Raw genomic sequence first — 15,120 nt, forward strand, 5'->3', positions numbered from 1 at the left:
CCTGCCAGGCAAGAGATGGGCTCCAGCAAACCCTGGGCACGGTGGGAAGGATGGCCGTGGAATTGCACTTCAAATCTAAGAACAAAATGGCTGTTGTTTTTCTTTGAAAAGTACATACAGTATACTTCTTTCGGACAGAAGTAATATGTGGTAGAAATCAGAGGAAAGATTGATATAGAAACAAAATTCATAATGTGGGGAAAAAGTAGTAAATATTCATTACATTGCACGTTTTTGCACCACCAGGACCACACCATTGTGTGTAATTAGTCATATTTGGGTTTTCCTTAATATTATAGCATGTATTGTCCTATGTAACTTTACTTCTTAAATCTTTTAATGACTGCATAATATTTAATTCTATACCACTATTTCTTTTAATTAGTCTGCTATTATTGAGCATTTAGGCTGATTTCCCTCATTAATTGCTATAGTACATATTTGGTGCTTAAAACATTTTAAAAAGTTTTTCTTAAGATAGGGATTTAGAAACGGACCAAACTATATGAACATTTTGAGACGTTTGTAACATGTTATGAAGCTACTTTCCTTCCCATGGACTAGAGAAATTTATACTCATGCCATTTACTGTCATGCAAAACATGGAATGTTGGTTTCATGGAAACTTTGCCATCGTAGGGTAGTTTCCAAAATATTCCTACATCTTGTCTTTACTGTCTCTGCCCCAGTTTAGGCTTTCAGCGTCTCCTACACAGATTATAACAACGTGTAGCCTAACTGCCCCCTCCCTCCAATTCTCTAGCCAGAGTTATTTCCCTGTAGCATTACTGAGATGTAATTAGTATACTATACAATTTGGTCATTTAAATTTTTTTTAACGTTTATTCATTTTTGAGAGACAGAGACAGAGCATGAGCTGGGAAGGGGCAGAGAGAGAGGGAGACACAGAATCTGAAGCGGGTTCCAGGCCCCGAGCTGTCAGCACAGAGCCTGATGCGGGGCTCGAACTCACAGACTGAGATCATGACCTGAGCTGAAGTCGGACGCTCAACTGACTGAGCCACCCAGGCGCCCCTACAATTTACTTATTTAAAGTATACAATTTAATGGTGTTTAGTAATATCCAGGGAGTTGTGAGACCATCACTACAATCAATTTTAGGACATTTCTGTCGCCTAATTAGCAGTCACTTCCCATTACCCCCCTCACCTTTCCAGCCAGGGCAAACACTAATCTACTTTCTGTCCATAGATTTGCTTATTCCGGCATTTCATATGAATAGAATCATACAATACACACCTTTTGTGACTGTTTTCGCTTAAAAGGAGCTGGTGTCCTCCTATTAATTGCTTGCCGTAAAAATCTCCAATGTTCAGAGCCATTCATGTTGCAGCCTGCATCAGTACTTTATTCCTTTTTATTGCCGAATAATCTTCCATTTTATGGATATGCCATATTGTGTTTATCCATCCATCAGACGATGGAAATTTGAGTTGTTTCCACTTTGGGCTATTGTGAAAAATGATGCTATGCGTCGTGTATAAACTTTTTGTGTCGACATATCTTTTCATTTCTCTTGGGGAGATAACTCGGAGTAAAATTGGTGGATCATATGGTAACTTAATTTTGAGGAAATGCAGATTGCTTTCTAAAGTGGCTGCGCCATCTACCATCTGTAACCATATTGCTTACCGATAAGCAGTCTGTAAGGTTTCATTTTCTCCACGTACTCTTCAACAGATTGTATTCTCTGAAGTGATATCTCGCTGTGGTTTTTATTTGGACTTCCCTAATGGCTAATGATGTTGGGCAACACTTCTTGCCCATTTGTATGTCTCTTTTAAAGAAATGTATATTCAGATCTTTGACCCATTATCAAATTAGTTTGTTTATTGAGTCACAAGTGTTCATGCATACTGGAAAGAAGTCCCTTGTCGACTATATTATTTGCACATGTCTTGTCGCATCTGTAGATTGTCTTTTCACTTTTTTGGTGGTTCTATTTGAAGCAGAAAAGGTTTTAATTTTGAGTAAGCCCAATTTATATACATATTTTTTCTTTTGTTGCTTGTGATGTTAGTACCACATCTAGGAGACTGGTGCCTCTATTAAGGTCACAAAAATTTATTCCTGTGTTCCTGTCATAGAATTTTATACTTTTAGTTCTGCATTTAGATCTATGATCCATTTTGTCAATTTTTATGCATGATGTGGCTTAGGGATCCAAACTCATTCTTTTGCACGGGAATATCCAGTTGTGGCATCATTTGTTGAAAACATGATTCTTCACTGAATTGTCTTTATATACCTTAGTAAAAAAAATTAATTCGGCATAAGTGTAGGGATTTATTTCTGGACTTTCACTTTTGTACCAGTGACCAATATGTGTATCGTATGTCAGTGCCATACTGTCTCGATTACTGTGACTTTATAGTAAATTTTGAAGTTGGGAAGTGCGAATTCACCCTTGTTCTTTATTTTTCAAGAATGTTTAGGCTATTTTATGTCCATTGCGTTTTCTTATGAATTATAGGATCAACTTCTCAATTTCTGCAAAAAAAGAAAAAAAAGCGGGGCGCCTGGGTGGCGCAGTCGGTTAGGCGTCCGACTTCAGCCAGGTCACGATCTCGCGGTCCGTGAGTTCGAGCCCCGCGTCGGGCTCTGGGCTGATGGCTCAGAGCCTGGAGCCTGTTTCCGATTCTGTGTCTCCCTCTCTCTCTGCCCCTCCCCCCTTCATGCTCTGTCTCTCTCTGTCCCAAAAATAAATAAACGTTGAAAAAAAAAATTAAAAAAAAAAAAAAAGAAAAAAAAGCAAGGTGTGATTTTGATAGGGATCATATTGAAGCTATAGATCAATTTGGGAAGTATTGCTGTGGTTTTTTTCCAATGTTTATTTTTGAGAGAGGGAGACAGAGCGTGAGCAGGGAAGGGGCAGAGAGCGAGGGAGACACAGAATCTGAAGCAGGCTCTAGGCTCCGAGCTGTCAGCACAGAGCCCAACACAGGGCTCGAACTCACAAACTGTGACATCATGACCTGAGCCGAAGTCAGACGCTCAACTGACTGAGCCACCCAGGCGCCCTAAGGTATTGCTGTCTTAATATTAAGTCTTCTGAACCAGGAACATGTGATATGTTTCAATTTATTTAAGTCTTTTCTGATTTCTTTCAATAATGTTTTGTAGTTTTCAGTGTACTTTTTTTTGTGATTAAATTTATTCTTGAATATTTTACTTCTTTTTGAAGGAAAGCTAGCTATGTATGTATGTATGTATGTATGTGCCTCCCTTCCCTAGCTTTATTAGAGTTTAATTGACAGATAAAAATTGTATGTATTTAAGGTATACAATGTGAGGTTTCGATATATGGATACACTGTGACATGATTACCATACCACAATGAAACCATTAAGACATCTGTCAACTCACAACTTCCTTTTTTTTTTTTTTTTTTGGTGTGGTGAGATCACCTATGATCTATTCTATTAGCACATTTTAAGTATACAGTACAATGTTATTGACTATAGTCACCATGCTCTACATTAGATATCCAGAACTTATTTATCTTCTAACTGGAAGTTTATACCTTTTGACTAATGTCTCCCCATCTCTGATCCCTGGGAACCACTGCTCTACTCTCTGGTTCTGAGTTTGACTTTTTTAGATTCTACACATAAGTAAGATCATACAGTATTTGCTTTCTGTGTCTGGCTTATTTCATTGAGCATAATGTCTTCCAGGGTCATCGATGTTGTTGCAAATGGCAAGATTTCGTTTTTTTAAATGGATGAATAATATATATATATACACACACACACACACAAACACACATATACATTCACACACATACACACACATATATTTTCTTCATACATTCATCCATTGATGGACACTTGGGTTGTGTCCAAATCTTAGCCATTGTGAATAATGCAGCAATAAACATGGGAGTGCAGATATCTCTTTGAGACCCTGATTTCATTTCCTTTGGATATATACCCAGAAGTGGATAATATGGTAGTTCTACTTTTAATTTTTTGAGCAGCCTCCACACTGTTTTCCATAGTTGCTGCACCAATTTACATTCCCACCAACAGTGCACAAGGGCTCCCTTTTCTCCACACCATGGCCAACGCTTGTTATCTCTTATCTTTTTGATAACAGCCATCTTTCCAGTGTGAGGTGGTATCTCGAGGTTTTGATTTGCATTTCCCTGATGATTAATGATGTTCAGTACCTTTTCATGCACCTTTTGGCCGTTTGTATGTCTTTGAATATATGGTTATTCAGATCACCTGCCCATTTTTAATTGGCTTGTTTATTTCTTTGCAGTTGAGTTGTATCAGTTCCTTATATATTTTGTAGATTAAATTCTTATCAGATATATGGTTTGCAAATATTTTCTCCCATCTATTGGTTGTTGTTTCATTTTGTTCATTGTTTCCTGTGCAGCAGAGTTTTAATATGATGTAGTCTCACCTGTTTGTTTTTGCTTTTGTTGCCCTGTGCTTTTTTTTGTGTCTGTGTGGTATCATATTCAAATATAATTGCCAAGCCCAGTGTTAAAGAGCTTTTTCCCTAATGTTTTCTTCTAGGCGTGTTACCATCTCAGGACTTATATTGAAATCTTTAATCTATTTTGAGTTGATTATATATATGGTGTAAGGTAAGGGTTCACTTTCATTGTTTTGCTTGTGAATATCCACTTTTCCCCATATCATTTATTGAAGAGATTATTTTTCCCCATTGTGTTTTCTTGGCACACTTGTTACACATTAATTGACTGTATGTATGGGTTTATTTTGGGACTCTCTATTCTGTTCGGTTGGTCTATGTGTCTGCTGCTGTCATTTGATTGTTTATTTTTTATTGGCTGGTCTCTATAGTGAAGTCTATGTCCTCTGCAGTGGGGGGGGGGGGTCTGCTGTCACTCCTCAGGTCACAGCCTTGGGCCTGTGTATTCTTAAGCTGGGATGACAAGGTTTTTTTTTTTAGCCGTTCTCTCTTTGTGTCTCTCCCTATCTGCTAAGTTTTCTGTCTCTCTTGGCACTATATCCTAATATTTTCCTCCACTAAGTGCTGGCTGATTGCTGTTGATTTTGACAGTTCCCTGGGGCATAAATTGCTTCACAGTCAGATTCAAATAAATTTGGGCCCTTTATAGCAGTAGTCTTTGAGTCCTGTCTTTGAAGTTTGTTTTAACCTAGGAAAGCTTTCCTTAGCTGTCGCCTTTCTTGGTTTCTGCTGTATACTTCTAGTTGGTTTATAGTTTAGCTTGTTGCTCTTATGAAGCTATTATCCTCCTCTTACTGGCTTACCACCAAAATCTCCACTGTTTTTCTGACAGCACCCTTAGGTTGAAATTTCCATGCTGGCTTCCAAATAAAGTGAATCACCTTAGGGGGACCTTTGGGGCTCTTTTCTTATGGCCTGCCTCTCTCCCTGGGTAGGACCTCCATGCCACTGCTCGGGAGCTGTGTTGGAGACAGTGGCATGCTTTTTTCAGAGGACTTCTCTTTATGAGTAGGGCAGTGAGTGGGGGCAGTGGTCCCTGTTTTTCTGCTTCTTGTGGCATAGAACCTCCTCTCTTGGCATGGGATTCCCCCATTATGAGTGACCTGGGGTGACGGCATTCAGAGCACAGTATTCTTGACCTGCTGTGCCTTGGAGAGAGCTTGTGCCCTAAGAGTAGAGATAGGGAGGAAGAAAAGAGCTTTAGACCTATGGGCCAAACTTGCCTAGAATAGAGCTTCTGCAACATAGAGCCAGATGAAATGAGAAATGCTGGTGGTCTTCCCCTCCTGGGGTGAAACTGCAGTCATAGACTGGGCCAGGGGACAAGGGTGTCCTGTCTTCTTCACTGCACATCCTCAGAGTAGAGTTTCTGTTTTACAGGGCTGTGTGGGAGGAGAGGGAGGGAGTGAGTCAAGGCTTAAATGCCACAGACTCTCAATATTCTTACTGAGGTTAGGAGATTTTCTTGAATAAATCTTTCTTCACTTGTTGTGTGCCTTTAGGACAATTTCCTCTCTCTTTAATATTTGTTTTGTTTTGTTTTGTTTTTGATTTTCACCAGTTATGGTTGTTTCGCTCTGAAGAATGTTTGTGGAGCTCCTCACGCTGTCCATTCTGGAAATGCCTCTTGCATCATTGCTTCCCAACCTGCAAAGCAAATCCTTTTCTTCAAGTGGAATCCTACAAGGAAGCAGGTAAAAGCAGAGATGCTCTGGTTGAACATAAAGTGAACTAATACAGGGGCTAGAAGCACTGATGGATTGGCTTTTCACCTCCCCTCACCTTTATTCTCCAAGCCCTTGATACAAGTGGGAACATTGTTGAGAATCATTTGCCTTTAGGATAAAGTGATCACTCTGTGCACTGGGCTTTCACAGTCTTGCCCTTCCTGCCCTCATCCATTCACCCCTCCATCCTTCCCTTGTGCTTTGGTCAGGCTTGCATCAGAGACACAGAGCCAGAAGCATATGAAGAGATTTATTGCAAGGATTGGCGTATGTGACTGTGGGGACTGGGGGAACAAGTCTGAAATCTGTAGGTCAGGGTATCAGGAATGGCAGGTTGGAAACTCTCAGGCAGCAGCTGATGCTGCGGTCCACAGGAGGAATTTCTTCTTCAGGGAAAACTCAGTTCTGTTCTTAAAGCCTTTCAACTGATTGGATCAGGCCCGCCCAGGTAATCCAAGATAATCTCTTTTACATAAAGTCAACTGATGATAGGTATTAATCATCTACAAAATATCTTTACAGCAACACCTAGGTCAGTGTTTTTTAAAAAAAATTTTAATGTGTATTTATTTTTGAAAGAGAGAGTAAAGGAGAGGCAGAGAGAGAGGGAGACACAGAATCAGAGGCAGCCTCCAGGCTGTCAGCACAGAGCTGACCTGGGCTCAAACCCACGAATGGTGAGATTGTGACCTGAGCTGAAGTCAGTGCTCAACTGACTGAACTACCCAGGTGCCCCCCCTCCCGCCCCCCCCCCCACCCCCAGTCAGTGTTTAATTGAATAACTGGGTACTGTAGCTTAGCCATGTTGAAACATACTGCTGACCTCATGCCATGTTTCAACTACTATGCTCTTTCGTGAACACTCCCTCTCATCCCCATGAAATCTTGGCATATCTCCTTCCCTTGTCTGGATACTCTTGTCTTCCTTCTCTGTCTCCTGGTTTCCTCCTCTAAGAAACTACCCTAGTGTTGCTTCTTTCATGGAGCCCGCCTTGGTAGTGTTACATGCACATCTTCTGAGCTCCCACAAATTTTGCCCATGTTCATATTTTGGCATGTTGCCCTTTCGTCCCATCAGCACTTGATTCTGTCTCCATCTCCCCCGACATATTCTGGAGAGCGTGAGGGCAGGGACTGTATCTTATTCATCTCTTGGTCTCCAGTGTGATGTCAGGCACAGAGAAGCTGTAAGTAGATCCTAGGTATGTTGAGTTATTGGAGAGTCTGAAACTTGCTAGCAAAGTCTGGTTTTTGCGGTGGGCAAAGCAGACTGGCAGCCTGAGCCTAAGCTCAAGAGAACAGTTCTAACTTCCCCTCTAGCTGGTCGCGTGATCCCCTGACTCACGGAGTGAAACCTGTGGCCTGTCTACAGGAATCCCTACAGCCACTGCACTTATAAGTGCAGCAGGACACAAGTGTGTCCCTCTAGCAGGACAACGTGGCTCTGGTGCCCTGGCTGGCCAGGGAAGTGACTAGTGGCGGGTCCTTCTGAATAGTCCTTTTCCTCTGGAGGGTGTTTTATAGAGTCATACCTTTTTTTCCTCTCTTTAAAAATTTTAAATGGAAGTACAGTTGACATATGGTATTATATTAGTTTCAGGTATACTACTTAGTTATTTTATATTTAGATACATTACAAAATGCTCACCGCATCTATCCGTGTATCTGTCTATCACTATCTGTCTGTCACCTGGAACATACTTCTTTTTTGGTGACTTCCAAACATTTATACCTCATTTCAGTTTCTCCTGGTTCATTTGCGTAGTTAATCGGAAATAAGGGCTGACTACCACCGAGCACTAAAAAGAAATGCCCCTTCACTGGGAATTTAGAAAAAGAAAGAAAAACAAATTCTGCACAACCCCACCTCCCCACCCTTGCCCTTGGATAGATGACCTCATAGTCTGGATGACTTCCCCTCGGGGGAAGAATAAGAAGAATAAGGTTGGGGCGCCTGGGTGGCTCAGTCAGTTAGGCGTCCGACTTCAGCTCAGGTCACGATCTCGCGGTTTGTGAGTTCGAGCCCCGCGTCGGGCTCTGGGCTGATGGCTCGGAGCCTGGAGCCTGCTTCCGATTCTGTGTCTCCCTCTCTCTCTGCCCCTCCCCCGTTCATGCTCTGTCTCTCTCTGTCTCAAATAAATAAAACGTTAAAAAAAAATTAAAAAAAAAAAAGAAGAATAAGGCTAAGTTGTAAGTGTGCATTTTTTGTAAGGATCTTGCTGAAAGGAAAATGATAAATGCTGGTTGCACCTTCTCCAGCCTGTGATCAGAGCTCAGATGCTTTTGGATGGATGCCTCCCCTTTCTCTCTTTTTGTGTCTTTCAGAACAAGACCAGACTTTTGCTGGTTGGTCCCTCTTCCATCCCTCAAGGCTATTATATAAAAAATGAGGTGGGGCACCCCATACGACCTTACCTTGGTATATACTCTCCTAAAACCCAGGTAGGGTTTACCAGCTGTGGCTCAATTCAACTGTTTTACTTGGGAAGACAAAGCTAATGGACATTCTTCCCTTTCAAACTTCTCCACTGAGTATAGAGATACTTTTTGATCCATGAAGGGCAAGATTCAAACAGACTTACTTGTTAGATTTGTGATGAGTGTGTTTTTTGAAGAGGAAGAAGAGTTCTCATACTCAGGCTGAGTATATGATATTTTTCATCCCAACATTAGATAATCACAAGAGATGATCTCTATGAGCCCTAACTGAACCAACACAAGACAACTAATTCACTCCAGGGGGTTTGAGCATCATCATCTCTCTCCAAAGAGGCCTGCCCTAATCCCCTGTCTAAAAAGGCCACTCCCTTTAAGCCACAAGTGAACTTTTTTCATTATGTTACTGAACCAATATGGGTCTGCTCCTTGGTGAGTTACAGACGGAACCTACACCAGGTAGAGTTGTCTCACAAAGTCATTTTTATTTGTAGCAATAAGGAGATCATGGGGAATAATTTCCAAAGCCATGACTCCCCAGACAGGGTTAAGCAGGTTCCTTTTATTAGGGTTTGGGATGAACATCAGAGGGGGAGGTCCCATCATCGCATATAATGGGCAGACATAAAGCTGTGTATGCCCACTCAGAAGACAGGTCTACGCATACACTGTATGTTTTGTTGATGAAGCTTATGCCCCTCCTAGGGTGGGGATTTTAACAGTATCATGAAGCTGATATAACTGTTGGGCACTTTATGGTTTCATCTGCCTGGGCTTCACCCTGGGGGTCACACCCAAAATGTTTCTTTTCCTATTACAGCAACCAGTTAGTTTCTAAAAGATAAAATTGATAGCTAGGCAGAAGCTTCTAGGAGTTTTTGGAGTTCAGGGGGTCTCACTGGTGATAATTGTCCTTATTGCTGCCTGAGATCATATTAGGTCTTTCCTTGTTTATTGTCTGTGTCTCCCACTAGAGTCTGAGAACCATGAGCTCTTCCTAGTTCTGTTCACTTTCAGTGTGTGATTCCCATAACAACAATTTGTAGTCACACGTAGGTGGGGAGAAAGGGAACTAGTAATGTTTTAGCCACTGTGTGCTACGAAATTTACATACTCTATCTCACTTATTCTCACGACACCCCTGGGAAGTAAATACCATTACTCAGTTTTACAGAGGAGGAAGCCCAAGTTCAAATATCTCCTGAATGGCATGGTGTGTGTGTGTGTGTGTGTGTGTGTGTGTGTGTGTATGTGTGCTTAAATGTCTCAAATATGTGAGGATTGTAATCAGTTTACAAGAAAGTGCCACTTACAGTGAAAATTCTTAAAGAAGGAAAAAGATCTCTTGTCCCCAAAAGTGTTATTTATGTGTGTGATGTTAGCTAACCTTCATAGGGGGCTTCATGCTGCCAGGAACTGTACCTGAATCTTATTTGGACAGGTACCATTCTCACCCTCATTTTACAAATGGGGAAACTGAGGTAAAGGGGGACCAAGTAACATTCCTGAGGCTGCATATGGAGTAAGTGTTTGGCCTGGGATTTCAATCTTGGCCGTCTAACTTTAGGGTCCCAGCTTTTAACCAAAGATGTGGGGAGAAGGGAGGCATGATCTGTAGAATAAATTTTAAAACTCTACCTTTCAGAGTTTCAGCCTTTTTGATCCATGAGACTAGTGATAAGAGTATCAGCTAGCATTTGCATAGCACGTGGCACATTACAAAGCATTTACCTGTGTGGGACGTCATTGTGCTTTTCATGACAGCTTTGAGAGCAGGAGAGGTGAGTGTTAGTGGTCACTCTCAGCTGACAGTTGGGAAGGAGAAGCTCAGAAGCGTGAAGTGACTTGTCCAGTAAGCCTATTTCATGACGTGGCCATAATGCCTCTCGATCATCTTCTCACCTGTCTGGGACTAGAGGCTGGTGGGATTTGTACCAGATGCCAGCCCCCTGGGGCCAAGTCTTAGGGAGGGGAAGAAGGAATCCTGATGTGGGAGCAAGTGGATATGGAAGGGCACACCTTTCTCCTCCCCCAGCTTTGGGAACAGTTACTTTACATCTTCCATCTTGGAAAGGCCCTATAGAGCTGGGCTGGTGGCAAAGTTAAGAGCTGCTCTGGAATGAGTTTAGTGGAGTGGCAGAATTTGGAGACTAATCCTTCTGGTTTTCAGCTCAATAGTATGCCCCCAAGCAGTGGTAGCAAAAGGGGCGAGTATGGTGAGTGCAGTTAGGATACAATTAGGATGCAATTAGGGCCACAGGGTATCCTCACCCAGATCTCTCTTGGAGGTGTCAGAAGTGTCTTTGAGGCGTCCTGCCGTTTGAGAAGAAGCTGACTCTATCACCAACCACTCAGCACTCATCCCTGGGATTTGCACTTATGTGCATTTCTCTCTTCCCACAGATCTTGATCACTGCAATTTTCCTTTTTCTCTTGGTGACTTTGGTTACTCTAGGTACCTCACATAAGTGAAATCATACAATATTAGTGCTTTTGTGACTGGCTTGTGTCACTTAGTATAATGTATTTAAGGTTCATCCACGTTGTAGCATGTGCCAGAATTTTCCTTCCTTTTTAAAACTGAGTAGTATTGCATTGTATGTATACACTCAATGTTTATCCATTCATTTATCAATGGACACTTGGGATGCTTTCATCTTTTGGCTATTGTGAATAATACTGCTGTGAATACGTGTGTGCCAATATCTGTTTGAATGCCTGCTTTCGATTCTTTTGAGTACATACCCACAAGTGGAATTGCTGATTCATATAATAATTCTATGTTCAATTTTTGAGGAACTGCTGATTCATACTTTTAGGTGTAAAATATTAGGCCTCAAAATTATCAAGTAAAAATGCTAAATGTGTTTACCATGCTAGAGTAAAGAAGGCTCTTCTTAGCAAGATGGAAGCCAAAACTCACAACAGGAAACACTTGATTTGATTGATTTGACTACACAAAAAATTCAAAATTTATGTACCCATAGACACATATTTAGACACACACTAAACAAAAGCTATTTGTAATGTGAGGTAGAGGAAGAAATAATTTGTTAATATATCAAGAACCCATGCAAATAACTGAGAAAAAGAACAACCATGTAAATTTAACACATATGTAAAGTTGTTCAACCTCTTTAATTAAAAAAATAAAATATAAAGGACATATTTCTCAGTGAAGATGAAATACCAAAATAGTATGGGTATATAGTTGTGAGAGTACTTCCTTGGTTGGCAATTTGGACAACATCTGTCAAAATCTCTTGTCACAGTAAGAGTTGTAGACCTTTATCTTATATTACTGTGTTTATTCTGTCCTCTAGCCATAAATTCCACAACTGCTTACTGATAGGTCTGTATTTGAATGGATTTGATGCTTAGCATCAGTTTTTTTAAACCACAGCTTCTCCATTCTGAATCCTTTATTTTTAAAAATTTTAATTTATTTTAAAAAATTTTAAAAATTATGTGCAAGTTAGTTAGCATTTAGTGCAATAATAATTTCAGGAGTAGAATCCAGTGATTCATCATCTATGTGTAACACCCAGCACTTGTCCCAGCAAGTTCTCTCCTTAATGCCCCTTGCCCATTTAGCCCATCGCCACCCCAAACCCCTCCAGCAACCCTCAGTTTATTCTCTGTATTTAAGAGTCTCTTATGTTTTGTCCCCTTCCCTGTTTTTATATTATTTTTGCTTCCCTTCCCTTATAGTCATCTGTTTTGTTTCCTAAGTTCCACATATGAGTGAAATCATATGGTATTTGTCTTTCTCTGGTATTTGTTGCGAATGGCAAGCTTTCATTCTTTTTGATGGCTGAGTAATATTCCATTGTATGTATATACTATATCTTCTTTATCCATCAGTCCATGGACATTGGGCTCTTTCCATATTTTGGCTATTGTTCACATTGCTGCTATAAACACTGGGGGTGGGGCACGTGCCGCTTTGAATCTGTATTTTTGTGAAGATACTCAACGTCACTCCTCATCAGGGAAATACAAATCAAAACCACAGTGAGATGCCACCTCACACCTGTTAAAATGGCTAAAATTAACACAGAAAACAACAGGTGTTGGTGAGGATGTGGAGAAAGGGGAACCCTCTTACACTGTTGGTGGGGATGCAAACCGGTACAGCCACTCTGGAAAACAGTATGGAAGTCCTCAAAAAGTTAATAGAACTACTCTATGCCCAGGTCCTTTATTTTGATTCATCTCTTAAATGACTGTGATTTACTGTCAGGCCGGTTTTTTGTTATTGTAGTAAAAATACAATTTTAACAACTGTACTGAGATATTTGACATGCAACAAACTTTGCATAAAGTGTACAACATGAAAAGTTCGTGAAATCACCACAATAAAGTGAGAAACATTCATCACTCTGAAAAGTTTCCTCATGCTTTTGTAATAGCTCTTTGTGTCTTCCCCAGACAACCATTCATCTGCATTCTGTCACTACAGATTAGTATACATTTTATAGAATTTTTACGTAAATGGAACTCAATAGTATGTTCCCTTTTTGGTCTGGATTTTTTCTTCACTTATTATGGTTACTTTGAGATATAACCATGTTCCTGTATGTATCAGTTTTTCATTTAAAGGTTATTTATTTATTTATTTATTCATAAATAAGAGAGATTTATTGTTGAATTGGTTTCCATACAACACCCAGTGCTCATCCGAACAGGTGCCCTCCTCAATACCCATCACCCACCCCCCCCCTCCCTCCCCCCCCCATAAACCCTCAGTTTGTTCTCAGTTTTTAGGAGTCTCTTATGTTTTGGCTCCCTCCCTCTCTAACCATTTTTTTTCCTTCCCCTCCCCCATGGTCTTCTGTTAAGTTTCTCAGGATCCACATAGGAGTGAAAACATATGGAATCTGTCTTTCTCTGTATGACTTATTTCACTTAGCATCACACTCTCCAGTTCCATCCACGTTGCTACAAAAGGCCATATTTCATTCTTTCTCATTGCCACGTAGTATTCCACTGTGTATATAAACCACAATTTCTTTATCCATTTGTCAGTTGATGGACATTTAGTCTCTTTCCATAATTTAGCTATTGTTGAGAGTGCTGCTATAAACATTGGGGTACAAGTGCCCCTGTGCATCAGTACTCCTGTATCCCTTGGGTAAATTCCTAGCAGTGCTATTGCTGGGTCATAGGGTAGGTCTATTTTTAATTTTTTGAGGAACCTCCACACTGTTTTCCAGAGTGGCTGCACCAGTTTGCATTCCCACCAACAGTGTTAGAGGGTTCCCATTTCTCCACATCCTTGCCAGCATCTGTAGTCTCCTGATTTGTTCATTTTGGCCACTCTGACTGGCGTGAGGTGATATCTGAGTGTGGTTTTGATTTGTATTTCCCTGATGAGGAGGGACGTTGAGCATCTTTTCATGTGGTTGTTGGCCATCTGGATGTCTTCTTTAGAGAAGTGTCTATTCATGTTTTCTGTTCATTTCTTCACTGGATTATTTGTTTTTCGGGTGTGGAGTTTGGTGAGCTCTTTATAGATTTTGGATACTAGCCCTTTGTCTGATATTTAAATTCAAGTTAACATACGGTATAATCTTGGCTTCATGAGTAGAACCCAGTGGTTTATCTCTTACATATGACACCCAGTGCTCATCCTGAAAAGTACCCTCCTTAATGCCTGTCATCCATTTAACCCACACCCCGCTCCTCCAGCAACCCTCAGTTTGTTCTCTGTATTTAAGAGTCTCTTATGGTTTTCTTCTCTTTCTGTTTTTATCTTGTTTTTCCTTCCCTTCCCCTATGTTCATCTTGCAACAATGTGGGTGGAACTAAAGGGTATTATTCTAAGCGAAATAAGTCATTCAGAGAAAGACAAATATCATATGATTTCATTCATATGTGGAATTTGAGAAACTCATTTTTAAAAATTTTGAGAATTGTTCAATTGTATGAGTATGTTGCTGCTAGTTTATCCATTCACCTGTTGATGAACATTTCAGTGTTTTCCAGTTGGTTATTGAAATAAAGCTGTATCAACATTTACGTACAAGTCTTTGCGAGGACGTACATTTTCATTTCTCTTGGGTAAATAAATAACCAGGAGTAGAAGGGCTGGATCAGATGGCTAAGTGTCTCTTTGAGAAACCAACAAGCTGTCTTCCAGAGTATCCATGTCACTTACGTTCCTACCAGCAGTGCATGAAAGTTCCAGATGTGTCACTTGTTGTCAGCATGTAGTGTAGCTGTTTTGATGCTACCCATTTAGTATTTGGCTTTAATCTGCATTTACCTGATGACTAATAACATTGCACATTTTCATGTGCTTATTTGTGACTTGTCTATTTTTTTTTTCTTTTTTGGTGAAGTATCTGATCAAATCTCTTGCCTTTTTTTTTTTTTTTGAATCAGGGTGTTTGCTTTCTTATTGTTGAGATTTAAGTATTTTTTGTATTCTGTATACAAGTCCTTTATCTGGTATGTGATTTGCACATATTTTATCTCAGTCTGG

This window comes from Lynx rufus, unplaced genomic scaffold (assembly GCF_022079265.1).
Source record: "Lynx rufus isolate CCGP_SWC_20201006 ecotype Redwood Valley unplaced genomic scaffold, mLynRuf1.p SCAF_11, whole genome shotgun sequence".
In the NCBI taxonomy this organism is placed as follows: domain Eukaryota; kingdom Metazoa; phylum Chordata; class Mammalia; order Carnivora; family Felidae; genus Lynx; species Lynx rufus.